General features: G+C 42.9%; 1 long non-coding RNA gene across 1 annotated transcript in view; it reads right to left on the bottom strand.

Annotated features, from left to right (window-relative positions):
• LOC115930228 (uncharacterized) overlaps positions 1–15290 on the bottom strand; it is a 47270-nt gene that overhangs the window by 6573 nt on the left and 25407 nt on the right. Inside the window, exons 5-6 of the long non-coding RNA XR_008670224.1 lie at positions 5791–5889; positions 1194–1293 (exon numbers count right to left, since the gene is read on the bottom strand). This is a non-coding gene — a long non-coding RNA (uncharacterized lncRNA). The remainder of the gene's footprint in view (positions 1–1193; positions 1294–5790; positions 5890–15290) is intronic.

Consider the following 15290-nt stretch of genomic DNA (forward strand, 5'->3'; position numbering starts at 1 on the left):
TTAATTTCTTTCTGACACCTTTCTAAATTTTTGAAAAATTTAAATACCAAGCATGTATTATGTTTAAAATACACCCTGAAAAGCAATAAGTGGTTTTTTTCACACCAGATGCTAGGTGAAGAACTGGAGTAGAAACAATTCATGGTGAAAAATGGGCCGGGCAAAGTGGCTCACACCTGTAATCCCAACACCCTGGGAGGCCAAGGCAGGAAGATCGCTTGAGCCCAGGGGTTTGTGACCAGCCTGGGCAACATAGCAAGACCCTATCTCTATAAAAAATTTTAAAATTAACTGGGTATAATGGCACACACCTGTAGTCCCAGCTACCCAGGCGGCTGAGGCAGGAGGATCACTAGAGCCCAGTAGTTTTAGGTTACAGTAAGCCATGTTGTGCCACTGCACTCCAGCCTGGGGGACAGAGCAGGACTCTGTTTCTAAAAATAATAATATAAATAAAAAAGAAAAATAAATAAATGGACTTAGGAGTCATATAAAGCTGGGTTTTACCCCTGGCTCTGCCTTTTTCTAGCTGTATCACTGTGAACAAATGGCCACACTTTATGGTACATCGGTACCATCTGTAAAGTGGGGTCATCATACCTGTCTCATGGAGTTTTTGTGAGGAGTATAGATGACCTATTTAAAGCATCAGGTCTGCTGTCTAGCACAGACTAGATATTTTGTCAGTGGTTTCTATTGTTACCTCCTGATTATTTGATTTGTCCTCTGTTGATTGTTAGCTTGCTGAAATGCTTAGTTTCCCATTCTAGGAGATAAGTTCCTTGAATATAGGGACTGGATTTATGTTTTCTTAGAATGGTGCTTTGCCTACAACTGACTTTTCTTTCCCTGGCTTCCTCTTTTCTTCCTTCCCTCCTCCCCACTACTTTCCTTTTTTGTTTGTTTGTTTTTACTCCCCACTATTTTCACATATAATCCTGTACCAGTCACCTAACAAGGCTGATGCACTGATAAGTTCATGTGCCATATAGTGAATTTCCCATAAGTTACCAGGAAGACAAGAGTTTGTGCGTGCAGCTGTGTATATATGTTTTCATATTACAGATACAATAGGCAGGTTTCACGTTAAGGTGACTTGTCTGGGGGGCCACATGCTCTAAGTTTCTTCTTGCCCATCAAACCATATGCTTTATAAAAGTCTATGATTATAAAGACTCTGGAGGGCTTCCTACATTTGAATTATGGCTACTTGTAGTCTCTTCACAGCTATACTGGGGACTGTCTTCCACTTCAAAATTTCCCATTTTGAGTAAGGATGTTGAAAGATCCAACCTTAAAAAAGAAGACACACATATTAAATACAAAAAAAAAAAATAAACAAACAAACAAACAGAAAAGGGATATTTCAAAATTTATACCAGTTCAGTACTCACTGTGTAAATCCTGCCCAGCCATCAGTCTACCAAAGCCTATGTGTAAAAGGAACCAAAATCCATTTGTGTCAAAGTATGCAAATCATCAGCCTAAGAATAACCTCTTCTCAAGGGGATTTGCACTGAAATGGGATCGAAGCTTTAACCTTAAGTAATTAAGTCTCTATGATGGTGGGCTGAGCCCAGTGGCTCACGCCTGTAATCCCAGCACTTCAAGAGGCCAAGGTGGCAGATTGCTTGAGCCCAGGAGTTTGAGACCAGCCTGGGCAACATAGTGAGATCCCATCTCTTAGAATAAAAAAAACAACTTTATGATGGCATCTCAAGTACTGGAGGCCTTTCAAGAATCCCTACGTACCGTGTGGACCTACAGATAAGGCTCTTCAGCTTCTCCCAGTTTCAGACAGATTCCCATCTACCAGAGAAAACACTTTCTCAGCAGTCAATAGACTTGAGTTCTGTTTTTGACTCTCCCATTAACCAGCCTGAGTACTTAGCATCTCTGAGGCCGGGCACAGTGGCTCATGCCTGTAATCCCAGCACTTTGGGAGGCCGAGGCAGGAGGATCACTTGAGGTCAGGAGTTTGAGACCAGCCTGGCCAACATGATGAAACCCTGTCTCTACAAAAATACAAAAATTAGCCAGGCGTGGTGGCACACATCTGTAGCCCCAGCTACTCAGGAGGCTGTGGTGGGAGGATCACACCTGGGAGGCGGCGACTGTAGTGAGCCAAGATCATGCTACTGAACTCCAGCCTGGGCGACAGAGGGAGACCCTGTCAAAAAAAAAAAAACACAAAAAACAAAAAAATAAAAAAAGAACATCATCTCTGGGCTTCAGTTTTCTCATCTGTAAAATAAGCGAACTAAACAAGATGATCTATAAGGCCCTCTCAGCTTTCACATTCTTCTCTTGTAAGAATCCTACCTTATAGTGAACATATGGAAAGATCCAAAGACAGCTTTCAGGAATTTAGGAGAAGAGGAAAACCTGCTATTTCTTTATTTCATCCCATCTAGTCTAGTCCATTCAATAAACCAGTAAGTTACATATAGAAGAAAATTTGGAAGATAATGAAATGAAACACAGAAAAAAGAATATGGAATCCTACCACACAAACACTGTTAATATTTTGAGGTATCTCCTTCCGGAATTTTTGCCCTATGTGCAGGGAAAACATTAGTTGTAATTACAAAGGGTAACTGGTATTCCATGTCCAGGTCTTTTGCCTTTGCCATAAGCTCTTCATTTTAGCCACAACTCCAGGTGAAGCTTTAAATCAGGGCATTGTGGCTCCTCTCTTTTTTTCTTACCTCTATTTCCCACCTTAGCCCTAGATTAAGAACAGGCTTTGGCTGGGTGTGGTGGCTCACACCTGTAATCTCAGCACTTTGGGAGGCCAAGGTGGATAGATCCCTTAGGCTCAGGAGTTTGAGAGCAGCCTGGGCAAGGTGGTAAAACCCTGTCTTTACAAAAACCAGAAAAATTAGATAGGTGTGGTGTTGTGCACCTGTAGTTCCAGCTACTTGAGGGGCTGAGGCAGGAGAATTGCTTGAGCACAAGAGGTTGAGGCTGCGGTGAGCTGTGTTTGCGCCAATGTACTCCAGCCTGGGCAACAAGGTAAGACCTTGTCTCCAAAAAAAAAAACAAACCAGGCTTTATCTTCATTTCTGAAACTATGGAAATACTTGACTTCCCTTCCTTTGGGGTATTATCACACCCCATTCCATGTGGCTCACGTTGAGCTGATAATTACACTCCCTTGCGTCCATCAGCCAATGGCCCAGGTTTGACTAATATTACCCATCACCCATCTTCCAGGCAACCATTATTGGCCCATACAGTGGGTACTTACTATTGTTTTCTTGTTGTTTTGAGACACGACCGTGGTTTGTCACCCAGGCTGGAGTGTAGTGGCGTGATCACAGCTCACTACAGCCTTGACCTCACCAAGCTTAGGTGATCCTCCCACCTCAGCCTCCCAAGTAGCTGGGACTGCAGGCAAATGCCATCATGCCTGTCTAATTTTTGTATTTTTTGTAGAGATGGGGTTTCACCATATTGCCCAGGCTGGTCTCAAACTCCTGGCCTCAAGTGATCCACCCACCTGGGCCTCCCAAAGTGCTGAGATTACAGGCATGAGCCACTGCACCCAGCCTAGAGTCAGTACTTAATTCAAAGAAAGCTAATCATAATCAGTCATTAGCTGGGATTGACACATGACTTTGGGAGAAAATAATCGCTTTCCTCCTAAGAAAGGGACACACAAATCTGGGGATGGCAGTGACCATCTCTTCAACATGTGGAGAGAGCCTGTCTGCAGCATGCAGCCACACGGAGATGGACAGAGAAGAGACCCTGCAGTCTTTAGTCCCCACATCCTGCCCTGGACCCTGTACTTGCAGTTCTTCTTTATTTTATTTTATTTTATTTTATTTTATTTATTTTATTTTAGTATTTATTGATCATTCTTGGGTGTTTCTCGGAGAGGGGGATTTGGCATGGTCATAGGACGATAGTGGAGGGAAGGTCAGCAGATAAACATGTGAACAAGGGTCTCTGGTTTTCCTACGCAGAGGACCCTGCGGCCTTCCGCAGTGTTTGTGTCCCTGGGTACTTGAGATTAGGGAGTGGTGATGACTCTTAACGAGCATGCTGCCTTCAAGCATCTGTTTAACAAAGCACATCTTTCACCGCCCTTAATCCATTTAACCCTGAGTGGACACAGCACATGTTTTAGAGAGCACGGGGTTGGGGGTAAAGTTATAGATTAACAGCATCCCAAGGCAGAAGAATTTTTCTTAGTACAGAACAAAATGGAGTCTCCCATGTCTACTTCTTTCTACACAGACACAGTAACAATCTGATCTCTCTTTCTTTTCCCCACATTTCCCCCTTTTCTATTCGACAAAACCGCCATCGTCATCATGGCCCGTTCTCAATGAGCTGTTGGGTACACCTCCCAGACGGGGTGGCGGCCGGGCAGAGGGGCTCCTCACTTCCCAGACGGGGCGGCGGGGCAGAGGCGCCCCCCACCTCCCAGACGGGGCAGTGGCCGGGTGGGGGCTGCCCCCGACCTCCCTCCCGGATGGGGTGGCTGGCCGGGCTGCAGTTCTTCTTTTAATCTTGTAATCCATCCCACAGGACATGAACAAATAATTATCCTGTCACTTCAGCTAATGTGAGTTGAGTTCTTGTTACTTACCACCAAGAGAACCCTGGCTAACGATCCTGATCACATTCAGGCTCACTCCCACTGGATCATGAGAACCATCCTAGCCTTAGACTGGAAGACTGAACAAGGTCCATCCTGGTTTCCTTAGAATTGGATAATGTCCTAATTGTTCCCAACCTCCCAGCCTGGGAGTGAGTCCTGCCTGTCAATGACAAAGGCCTGCCTCATTGCTCACAGACTACCTGCTGGGCCAACCAGCTGCTTGCCACTTGATTGGCTGCTAAGAGACTTCCTGTCCCCGGACCACCTATTTAAGTTCCCGGGCATTTGCATGCTGGGTCCTCTGGATACCTTCTGGTTTACTTCACTCCTACTTGCTATTTTGCTGTGTCTACCGGGCTTGTTCTTAGCATATGCACCTGGGTCTATTTCCTCAATATCTGGCCCGCCCCAGTGAGACAGATCCAGTCCTAAATTCTGATCCCTCATTACATCAAGTCCAAAAGTATATGTTGGGGATGGGGAGGTATGGAAGGAACACTTGACACCCAAGCACATTCTCTAAAAGCAAGAACCCTTCAACAGTTCTTAAAGTGTTAGATCTATGATGAAAAGGTCCTGAAAAGCAAGTCCATGAGACCCACAGCAGTTAGCCCTACCTCCCACTCATTCCCTGAGCCATACAGCAGTTAGCTCTCTTATGCCCGTGCTCCAAAGGAGGGCAAGGTTCTCTTTTTCTACAAGCCCATATATTATTACCTTTATTACCTCATTCAGGGATAGACAATATTCTTTCTAGATTTGTGCAACCATAATCTTCCCTAGGAAGTCTCCTTTATAACATTTTAAAAATATAAGAACATATTTTTGCCTTTGAACACAGAAACCTCGGTTCCCAAAACACAGTGGGTTGTTTTTGTGATAGAAGGGCCCTGGGACCCTCTTCCAAGCACAGGAATGTCATTGTCACCAAAGCCATGGTCCTGGCTTCTCAAGACCTTGAGAAGGTATACAATGGAGAAATGAGGGAGGGCTGGGTCAGAGGGAGATGCCTTTGAAAAGTATGACTTGGAATCCATGAGCTTGAATGTCTGGCTCTGATTGAGGTTACAGCAAGAGGATGGCTGGGGGAAGATTCCAAATTCAGGGAAGGGAAGTGACTCTCACTCTGGTTTACTCATCAGAGTGGTGCCTGATTTGGGTGGGTAAAGGGATCTTACCATTTTCTAAACAGATCTTGGATGACAGTGAAAAGTGGGTGACAACAGGTAAACTGCTCTCCTGGGAGATCTGGGAACTGTGGTTGTGGTTGACAAGAGCTAGGCAAAAAGGAGGAACATGAACAAAGAGAGAAAAAGAGCATCATCAACAGAAACTCCAATTGCCAGTAGTTTAATATTCTTATCAGGGCATCAGCAAAGTTTTCCATAAATATCAACAATAACCCATGAAATATGTGTATTGGCCAGGTCTGGTGGCTCATGCTTGTAATCCTAGCACTTTGGGAGGCTGAGGCGGGCAGATCACAATTTCAGGAGATTGAGACCACCCAGCCAACATGGTTAAACCCCGTCTCTACTAAAAATACAAAAATTAGCTGGATGTGGTGGCACGTGCCCATAGTCCCAGCTACTTGGGAGGCCGAGGCAGGAGAATCACTTGAACCCAGGAGGCGGAGCCTGCAGTGAGCTTAGATCATGCCACTGCACTCCAGCCTGGCGACACAGCATATCTCCATCTCAAAAAGAAAAAATGTGTATTATTTGCTCTGGAAATGAATCTGCCTTCTAAACTAAAAACTTGGCTGCATAATTTCTTGATTTATTAAAAGACTGTTTGTTTATGCTTTTGTTCTAAGAACTGCCCTTCCACATGACGCTACTCATAAAGGATTCATGTATTATTTTCATTCCTTCTTTTAGCAATTGAGTAACAGTAAAAGCACACACACACACCCACATAAAGGCTTCCAGGGCACAATGCCCCTCTGTGTCATTATTAAGTTTTGTGCTAAACTATAAATCTAAAGCAAGAAACTATATTAAATCTATGAAGTAGAACGAGTTCATCCTATGGAGAAAAAAAATATTTTATAAGCTGTATAAAAGAAAAAAAAGACACATTTGAAGAGAAAGCAAAACTCGTGAGAGCCTCTTAAAGTTTAGAAATGAATTAGGAGGTCCATAAGTCCAGATTCCCATAACAAATAGGTTGCATCAAAAGAAATAATACAAGAAAATTATACGCATGATATCATTTAATTCTCCCAACAACATTCTACCCTTAGTCATCCTTACTTTACAGATGATGAAATCAAGTTTTAGATTTCCCCACATTCACAGAACTGGTTGGCAGTAGAGCTGACATTCGAAAACTTTTAGAGTCTTTCTAGCTCCAATAATGTGGTTCTACCCACCATGCCCTCTATACTGGCTGTTATAAAAGTTAAAAATATACCCAGAGACAATATTCAGTGCTTCCTTAGCCCCCTGGTGCTCATAACTATCAAGTTCATCATTGCCATGAAGAAAGTGATTAGTCGGCCGGGCACAGTGGCCCATGCCTGTAATCCCAGCACTCTGGGAGGCTGAGTCAGGTAGATTATTCGAGGTCAGCAGTTTGAGACCAGCCAGGCCAACATGGTGAAACCCCGTCTTTACAAAAATACAAAAATTAGCAGGGCATGGTGGTGTGTGCTGTAATCCCAGCTACTTGTGAGGCTGAAGCAGGGGAATTGCTTGAACCCGGAAGGTGGAGGTTGCAGTGAGCCGAGATGGTGCCTCTGCATTACAACCTGGGCAACAGAGCGAGACTGTCCCAAAAAAACAAACAAACAGAAAAAAAGAGAGACAGAGAGAAGAAAGAGAGCATGGATCTATAAAAGGAAAACACTAAATTAGAAATGTAAGAAAGCACCAGCCAACCAATAAAACAAACAAACAAAAACATCTAAATTTCCTATTCCTGGGACTTCTTATGCACTGCTGAGCCTGTTTTTAGTCACTGATAGAATGCCAAGAAGCCAGGTCCTGAGAGATCATGAGGACAAAAATAAACTCCTCTCCCAACTCACAGTCACAGTATTGTTGCAGGGGCAGAGCTGGCCACAGAAAACTCAACAGGCGGGGTAAGACTATTCCTCCAGGAAGGCTGTTTTTCTCTTTCTCTCCCTCGCTCCCCTTTTACAGAAACCTAAACCATCGCCAGCTGTTGTAATCACACACACTGGATAAAGGGAAGCAAAAAGAATGGAATATATTTAGCCTAGGGTTTGGAGTCTAAAAGCCCATGTTCCATTCAAACTCTGCAAGAATCACTAAGGTTCTTGGTTTAAGCAACAGCCACCACCCCCCGCCCCTTTTTTTTTTTTTTTTGAGACGGAGTTTCGCTCTTGTTGCCCAGGCTGGAGTGCAATGGCACGATCTCGGCTCACTGCAACCTCCGCCTCCCTGGTTCAAGCGATTCCTGCCTCAGCCTCCCGAGTAGCTGGGATTACAGGCATGTGCCACCACACCGGGCTAATTTTGTATTTTTAGTAGAGACGGGGTTTCTCCATGTTGGTCAGGCTGGAACAGCCACCCCCTTATATGCTCGCTACAGATTCCAAAACACCTCCAGAGCCTGGAGTTTTAGAGATTATGAATTCTGTCTCTTGGCTTAAAAAGTTTTTATTTTTATTTATTTATTTATTTTGAGACAGAGTCTCGCTCTGTCGCCCAGGCTGGAGTGCAGTGGCGCGATCTCGGCTCACTACAAGCTCCGCCTCCCGGGTTCAGGCCATTCTCCTGCCTCAGCCTCCTGAGTAGCTGGGACTACAGGCACCCGCCACCACACCCGGCTAATTTTTGTATTTTGGTAGAGACAAGGTTTCACTATGTTAGCCAGGATGGAAAAAGTTTTTATTATAAATGCTGTCTATTTGAATTGGAATACCACAGTTTATTTTGTTTTCATAGGCTTTTATTCTTTTTCCTTTTTTTCTCATACTTTAAAACTTGGGTTATAATTCACATACTGTAAGCTCACCATTTTATTTATTTATTTATTTATTTATTTATTTATTTATTTATTTATTTTAAGGATTACAGAGCTTCTCCACTTTTTTTTAATTAATTTTTTTTTTTTAAAGAGAGACAGGGGTCTCACTATGTTGCCCAGACTGGTCTCTAACTCCTGGGCTCAAGTGATCCTCCCATCTTGGCCTCCCAAACTGCTGGGATTATATGTGTGAGCCATGGCATCCGTTACTTATTTATTTTTATTGATTTATTTATAGAGACAGGGTCTCACTATGTTGCCCAGGCTGGTCTCAAACTCCTAGATTCAAGCAATCCTCCTACCTCTGTCTGCCAAAGTACTGAGATTACAGGCATGAGCCACTGTGCCTGCCTGACAGTCACCCTTTTAAAGTATTCAGTGGTTTTTTAGTACATTCACAAAGTTGTATAACCATCACCACTATCTAATTCCAGAATATTTCTATTACCCCCCAAATAAACCCCATACCTATTAGCAGTAACTCCTCAATTCCCTCTCACCCCAAATCCTAGAAACCACTAATCCACATTCTGTTTCTATGGATTTGCCTTTTTTGGAAAGTTCATAGAAATGCAATCATACGCTGGGCGTGGTGGCTCGTGCCTGTAATCCCAGCACTTTGGGAGGCTGGGGCAGGCGGATCACCTGAGGTCAGGAGTTCGAGACCAGCCTAGCCAACATGGCAAAACCCCTTCTCTACTAAAAATACAAAATTAGCCAGGCATAGTGGTAGGTGCCTGTAGTCCCAGTTACTTGGGAGGCTGAGGCAAGAGAATCGCTTGAACCTGGGAGGTAGAGGTTGCAGTGAGCTGAGATTGCGCCACTGCACTCCAGCCTGGGAGACGGAGCGGGACTCCGTCTCAAAAAAAAAAAAAGAAAAGAAAAGAAAAAAGAAATGCAATCATACAATATGTGTCCTTTTGTGACTTGCCTTTTCCACTTAGCATAATGTTTTCAATGTTCATCTATGTTGTAGCATATATCAGTATTTCATTCATTCCTTTTCGTTTTTTGAGAAAGGGTCTCACTCTGTGGCCAATGCTGGAGTGCAGTTGCATGATCATGGCTCATTGTAGCCTTAAACTCCTGGGCTCAATTGATCCTCCCACCTCAGCCTCCTGAGTATCTGCGACTACAGGCAATGCCACCACACCTGGCTTTTTTTTTTTTTTTTGTAGAGACAGGATCTGACCATGTTTCCCAGGTTAGTCCTGAATTCCTGGTCTCAAGCAATCTTCCCATCTTGGGCTCCCAAAGTACTGAAATTATAGGCATGAGCCACTGTGCCTGGCCTCATTCATTCCCTTTTATGAGCGAATAATATTCTATTGCATGGGTATACCACATTTTGTTTATCCATTTTTCAATTGACAGGCATTTTGGTTATTTCCACATTTTGGTTACCATGAATGATGGTGTTATAAACATTTGTTTATAAGATTTCATGTGGCCAGATACAGTAGCTCACGCCTGTAATCCTAGCACTTAGGGAGGCCAAGGCTGGCGGATCACCTGAGTCCAGGAGTTCAAGACCAGCCTGACCAACATGGAGAAACTCTGTCTCTACTAAAAATACAAAATTAGCTGGGCGTTGTAGTGCATACCCGTTAATCCCAGGTACTTGGGAGGCTGAGGCAGGAGAACTGCTTGAACCCGGGAGGCAGAGGTTGCAGTGAGCTGAGATCGAGCCATTGCACTCCAGCCTGGGCAACAAGAGCGAAACTCTATCTCAAAAAAAAAAAAAAAAAAAAGATTTCATCTGGACATGTTTTTAATTTTCTTGGATATGAACCTGGAAGCAGAATTGCTAGGTCATGTGCTCTCTGTTTAATTTTCTGAGGAACTGCCAAACTGTTTTCCAAAACAGCTGTACTATTTTACATTCCTATCAGCAATGTATGAGGGCCCCAATTTCTCCATATCTTGTCTAACACTTATTATTGCCTATCTTTCCAATTATAGCCATTCTAGTAAATGTGTCTTAATTTTTAAGCTTAATTTATCTACTAGTTATTTGACGGTGGACCTAACTGTTTTACAAATATGTTATCTCCTAAAACTTTCTGTGACAGTAAAATTGTTTTATTTTTATTTTTTTATTTTTTGAGACAGAGTCTCTCTCTGTCATCGAGGCTGGAGTGCAGTGGCACAATTATAGCTCACTGTAGCCTCAATCTCCTGGACTCAACTGATCCTCTTGCCTCAGCCTCCTGAGTAGCTGGGACTACAGGTGCACACCACCATGCCCAGCTAATTTTTGTATTTTTTGTAGAGATGGAGTTTCACCATGTTGCCCAGGCTTGTTTCAAACTCCTGACCTCAAGCCATCTGCCTGCCTCAACCTCCCAGAGTGTTGGGATTACAGACGTGAGCCACCACGCCTGGCCAGCTTGTTCTTTAAAGTAAAAAACTTATTGCTGAAATTATCTTGTAAAAGCAAATGTAATGGGCCTCATGAGCCGTCAGGAACCAATATTAATACCTATATAACCAAGGGTAACAATGAGGGTCATATGAGACAATGGGGATAATAGTAACAATAAACACATGTAATATCCGCTATGTTCACATACTTTTGCAAATGCCTTAGTGTTGACTTACTTAATATTCAGAACAACCCTGGAGGAAGCACCATTCGTAGCACCATGTTACAGACAATGACACTGGGACAAAGAAAGGCTAAGTAACATGTTCAAAATTGTATCACTAGCAAGTGCCAAGGCCAGGATTTGAGTCCAGGAATTCTAAAAGCAAAGGCTTAACCACTGATGAGGTTACTTCCATATCTCAGAGGGGTTGTTGTAGGGAAAACTACAACTACCATTTATTATTGCTAATATTATTTTCATTATATGCAAGCAGAATGAGAATTAGGGATAAAGTTACAGAAAGAACATTATCCCGGGAGTCAGGAGACCAGGGTTGAGGTCGTGGCTCTATCAGCAATCATATGACTTTGGGAAAGTTACTCAGCCCCTTGGAATCTCAGTTTTCTTCCTCAATGAAATGGAAATCCAGCCTAGGCAACATGGCAAGACACTGTTTCTACAAAACATTTAAAAATTAGCCAGACATGGTGGCACATATCTCTGGTCCCAGCTCCTTGGGAGGCTGAGGTGGGAGGATCACTTGAGCCCAGGAGTTCGAGGCTGCAGTGAGCCAAGATTGTGCTACTGCACTCCAGCCTGGAATAAAAAAAAAAAAAGCCAGGCATAGTGGCTCATGCCTGTAATCCCAGCTACTTGGGAGGCTAAGGCACAAGAATTGGTTGAACTTGGGAGGCGAAGGTTGCAATGAGCTGGGGTTGCACCACTGCACTCCAGCTTGGCCAACAGAGCAAGACTGTCTCAAAAAAAAAAAAAAAAGAAAAGAAATTCTAAATTCTATTATCATCCCACAGTGATATCAGGATGACTAAACTAGACAATAGCTAGAAAGCTCCCTATGATCTGTGGAATACTATAAGTGAATATGATTTTATTATTGAAAATGTCAGTTCTTTTAATCTTCAAGTCCTGAATATAAAGTTTCATTCTTGGGAGAAAAGCTGGGTCTCCCAGGGCTCTTCATTGCATAGTGCTAATCTCATATGAGGTTCTTCATCCTTCTTTAATTGCACAGAGCTGCTTCACTCACTCATTTTTCCTGGAAACTATCAAGTTTTCTGAAGTTACAATCAGTAAAGATTTCAGATTACTAAGCCTTTATTTATATTCCTGGGGTTGGTATTTGCAAATGTTTCTAGCATCTGAGAATGGCATCAATTTTTGGAGAGAAAAATAGTAAACTTAATTTTAACTGTAAAAAACCTAGAGGCAGCCAGGAGCAGTGGCTCTGTCCTGTAATCCCAGCACTTTGGGAGTCCAAGGCGGTGTATCACTTGAGGTCAGGAGTTCGAGACCAACCTGGCCAACATGGTGAAGCCCCGTCACTACTAAAAAAAATACAAAAATTAGCCAGGTGTGGTGGTGGGAGCCTGTAATCCCAGCTACTCAGGAGGCTGAGGCAGGAGAATCACTTGAACCTGGGAGGCAGAGGTTTCAGTGAGCCGAGATCATGCCACTGCACTCCAGCCTGGGTGATAGAGCAAGACTCTGTCTGAAAACAGTAATAACAACAACAAAACAACAAACAACAACAACAACAAACACCTAGAGGCTAAGATCAGGCAAAGATCACACACATTTAAAAGGATGGAACATTTTGAGAGAGAAGAACAGACATTAGAGGCAAGGGAAGAAGACTACAGAGCCGACTTCTCCATTAGGCATAGTGTATAGGGTCTGTGATACTTCCAGGGGCCCGGGAAAATGTTTCTTTCAAAAAGAAATTGTTTTTAATTGAGATAGGGTCTTGCTCTGTTGCCCAGGTGGGTCTTGAACTCCTAGGCTCAAGCAATCTTCCCCCTTTGGCCTCCCAAAGTGCTGGCATTACAAGTGTGAGCCACCACACCCAGACAGTATTTTTTATTGTGGTTAAATATCCATAACAAAATTTACTATTTCAATTATTTTTAAGTGTATAGTTCTGTAGTATTAAGTTCACGCACCTTGTACAAACACTACCACCATCGCCAGAACTTTTTCAATGTGTTCTCCATTTCCATATTTCTATCATTTCAAGAGTTTTATATAAATGGAATCATATAACATGTAACTTTTGATGACTGCCTTTTTCAGTCAGTTTCCTTCTCTGCAGATTCATCCAGACTGTTGTGAATATCAGTAGTTCCCCAATTGAACCTCTGTGCCCATTTAACAACAACTTCTTATTCCCCCTTCCTCAGCCCCTGTGAGCCACTATTCTATAAGCAGAATTATATAATTGGAGTTCTCAGTGTAATATTTGTCCTTTTGTGTCTGGCTTATTTCACTTAGAATAATGTCTTCAGGATTCATCTATGTTGTAGCATGTATCAAAACATCAATTCTTTTTAGGGCTGAATAGTATTCCACTGTATATATACGCCACACTTTGTTTATCCATTCATTCATTGATGGACATTTGGGTTGTTTCCACCTTTTGCCTATTGTGAATAATGCTACTATAAACATTGGTGTACAAATATCTGAGCCCCTGCTTTCAATCTACTTCAGTTGAAATTAACTTCATCCTAGGCCTCTTCTAGAACTGTAAAACTTTTAGAAAAAAATGTAAATTAAAACCTTCAAGATTGACCAGGTGCAGTGCCTCATGCTTATAATCTCAGCATTTTAGGAGGCCAAGCAAGAGAAACACTCAAGCCCGGGAGTTTGAGACCAGCCTGGGCAACATAGCAAGACTGCATTTCTACAAAAAATAAAAAACAAAAAACAAGAAGAAAAAGAAGAAGAAGGAGGAGGAGGAGGAAGAGGCGGAGAAAAGGAAAGAAAAACCTATACCTGAATGTTTTAGCAACTTTCTCTTTTTTTTTTTTTTTTGAGACGGAGTCTCACTCTGTCACCCAGGCTGGAGTGCAGTGGTGCGATCTCAGCTCACTGCAAGCTCCACCTCCCAGGTTGATGCCATTTTCCTTTCTCAGCCTCCCGAGTAGCTGGGACTACAGGTGCCCACCACCATGCCTGGCTAATTTTTTGTATTTTTTTTTTAGTAGAGACGGGGTTTCACCGTGTTAGCCAGGATGGTCTCCATCCCCTGACCTCGTGATCCACCCGCCTTGGCCTCCCAAAGTGCTGGGATTACAGGCGTGAGCCACTGCACCTGGCCTTTAGCAACTTTCATAATAGCCAAACACTGAAACAAAACAAAACAACAACAACAACAACAAAAACCCAGATGTCTTCCCAAAGGTGAGTAGTCAAACTGTGGTACATCCATACCATGGAACACTACTCAACAACAAAAAGGAAGAAACTACTGATATACACAACAGTCTGGATGAATCTGTAGAGAATGAAACTGACTGAAAAGGCAGTCATCAAAAGTTCCATATTATATGATTCCATTTATATAAAACTCTTGAAATGATAGAAATATAGAAATGGAGAACACCTTGGTGTTGCTAGGGTTAAAGAGAAGGTAGGGGCAGGAAGGAAGTGGGTCAGGCTGCAGAAGGATACCACGAGGGATCCCTGTGGTGGTGGAAGTGTTTCGAATCTTGACTGTATCAGTGTCAATATCCTGGTTGTGATGTTTTACTACAGCTTTGTGAGATATGATGTTGCCATATAGAGAAAATGGGTAAAATGTCCATTTTTCTCTCTCTATTACTTCTTACAACTTCATGTGGATCTACAATTATTTTAAAATTAAAAAGCTTAATTAAAAAAATTATATAGAGACCAAGCATGGTGGTGCATGCCTGTAATCCCAGCACTTTGGGAGGCTGAAGTGGGAGGATTGCTTGAGTCCAGGAGTTTGAGACCAGCCTGGGCAACATGGTAAACTCGTGTCTCTACTAAAAATACAAAAATTAACCAGGTGTGGTGACATGCTCTTGTGGTCCCAGCTACTCAGAAGGCTGAGGTGGGAGGATCACTTGAGCCTGGGGGTTGAGGCTGCAGTGACCTGTGATCAGGTCACTTCACTCCAGACTGGGCAACAGAGCAAGACCCTGCCTCAAAAAAATATATATACATAGCCAGCATTGTATTTCTGTTGGACCATACTACTGTAAGACAATCTCAAGGATACCCTGAGGCAGAAACTTCATACCACATGGAATCTAGTAAAAGCCTAACTG

This window comes from Gorilla gorilla, chromosome 10, assembly GCF_029281585.2.
Source record: "Gorilla gorilla gorilla isolate KB3781 chromosome 10, NHGRI_mGorGor1-v2.1_pri, whole genome shotgun sequence".
In the NCBI taxonomy this organism is placed as follows: Eukaryota; Metazoa; Chordata; class Mammalia; order Primates; family Hominidae; genus Gorilla; species Gorilla gorilla.